Here is a 2,500-nt window from a genome sequence, read left to right on the forward strand (position 1 = left end):
TCGACAATGAAGACTTTATCTATTCAGAGCTTCAAATGAATATTCCACACGCGTACACCCATTTCTCTTGATGATTTCAATCTTTCTTCAGAAGGAAGTTTTCCATTCCGACATTCGAGGCAAAAAGCAACTTATCGGGTAAAATAGTTTTACACCGACTTTGCACCGACTTTGCATTAGTTGCAAAAAATACAAGGAGACATCTTCTTAGCTTGGGAATTCCTTTGCCAAAACCTATCTTAGAATTCATGGTGAATGACGCCGGAAAAATCGGATTCGTGGAACTTTCATTTTCCCGCGAATTTCCACCTTCTATATATAGCAAACAAAGGAAGAAAAAACACAATTTTCCTCCATTTTCTCTCCTCTAAACCGCGGCCAAGAACAAGGAAGAAGGAAGAAGAGTTTTTCTTCATCGTTTGCTTGATCGTCGATCAATCAGTTGCTGCTTCAAGGTTTCGAGGTAGAGTCGCTAATCCTTACCTCTGATCGCTTTTTCCATAGCTTTTCTGTAGAGTTTTCTGAGTGGATAGTTTATGGGTTTTTGCAAAACTATCCTGAATCTTTCATTTCTGATTCTAAACCTCTTCTATATGTGCCCAAGATCACTTCTGCCGGATTAGATTTTCCGTTATGTCGCCGGAATTCCGCCGGAATCAATTCTAGCCTAAAATACCCATTTATGTAGTTTTTGAGTAAAGTTCCAACCTTTAGGCTGTAAACTATCGCCCTAGCTTAGTGTTAGTAGGATTAGTTGTCATAAACGTCGTTAGTAACGTCCCTGCAAAATTTTATTTTTGGGATTTCAGTTTTGAAAATCCTAAGTTAAAAATCATGACCAAAATACCCCTGCGACAGTTTTTGATCCGATAATTTTTCCGAGTTCAAAATACCCTTAGTTACGGCTTATGAAAGCATAGGAACCAAGTTTGATCGAAGAAAAATCGAGCCCCATAATTAGCCAAAGTGGCCGAGCCCTATTAAGGGGGAGGAAGAAATTTCCTTTTTCCGAAAACTTGTCTTTCGCGCTAGATTATCGTACCTTAGAGTATAGATTACTTCGGGTAACCTTAGTACGTATCGATAACTTAGTTTTCGATAGATTCTGATAGTATTTCTGTGATTTTGTTTTAAAGGAACTTTTGAGGAATTTCCCGAGGAGCAACACTTTGAGTGCGAGGAAGCACTAGTTGATCATTCTGGAGAACTTTCAGGTGAGGGCTTCTCACTGAATCTCTAGTTAATGCTTAGGGTCGATGTTTCGACATTGTTTACTGTTTATGCACTGGGATTGTGTGTGATTGAAAATGTTTTCTGAGGCTTCGGCTGACAATGTAGATGATTCATCTACTGAATGTTTTTGAAGATTGACTTACATGCTATGTGCTATGTGGGTAATCTAGGATGTGTGGTGCATGCTTTATATGCTAAGTGCTAAGTGTTTATGATGCGATTTATTGATATATGACATGTTGTTGATTGTGATGATTTAAATATGTTTTACACTGAAAATCTGAGATTCTGAATGGTGAGAATAGCGGGCAGGTCATGCCGATTTTATTTTGAGAGTTTTGAGAAAGTTTGATAGGACGAACGAGGTTCGGGCCTTGTATAGGGTTTATGGATCGAGACATTCTCTGGAGTCATTTGGGGATTCGAAGATCCCGAGAACTTATAGGAATTGCGATAAGACTAAAAATGATATTATTTTGAAAAGAAAATTCATAAGACATTAAACAACCTCTAAATCTTTAAGTAAGGGTAATAATCTCGAAAGGAGGCTTTGGATGAAAATCATAGTTTGGAAAACGAGAAGTGTCGTCGGATCCAAGTGTTGAGTCTGTTGTTGTTGTGCTGTTGGAGCAGCGTTGGTTGTTGTGCTGTTGGAGCAGCGATGTTGTTGGGCTATCCTGGGGATAAGTCCGGGGAACCGTTAGTTCCCGAGTATGTGATACTCTTGTGCTGTTGCAGCAGCGATGTGTGTTGTGAAGTGTGTCTTTTGTCGCAGAATCGACTTTACCTTAGGGTAAGCTTTTAGAGACTTTAACTTCCCTAGAACACGTGGCGACGTGTCGAGTGAGGACGGAGACGTTGTTTGACTAATCATTTTGCATACATGCAACATTAATGAGGTATTAACACAGGACGTACTCTGGACCTCGTCGGTTTCCAAAATGGTCATAAGACCCGGAATGCCGTGAAAGAGCGTTTGTAGACGTCTCTTGTAGCAGACCGAAATGGCAGACCTACGGGTTACGGCTGATCTGGCTACCTTGGTTTGGTGTAAGAGACACGCGGGCGGAAATGGTCCCACCGTTGCTGGTGCTAGGATTGATCCGTTGATGTCCATCCCAGAGGCACGCGAGCGGAAATGGTCCCACCGTTGCTGGTGCTAGGATTGACTCGTTGTTGTCCATACCTTTGCTTGGTGTAAGAGGCACGCGGGCAGAAATGGTCCCACCGTTGCTGGTGCTAGGATTGATCCGTTTTGATGCCCATC

This window comes from Lotus japonicus, chromosome 2 (genome assembly GCF_012489685.1).
Source record: "Lotus japonicus ecotype B-129 chromosome 2, LjGifu_v1.2".
Taxonomy (NCBI): Eukaryota; Viridiplantae; Streptophyta; class Magnoliopsida; order Fabales; family Fabaceae; genus Lotus; species Lotus japonicus.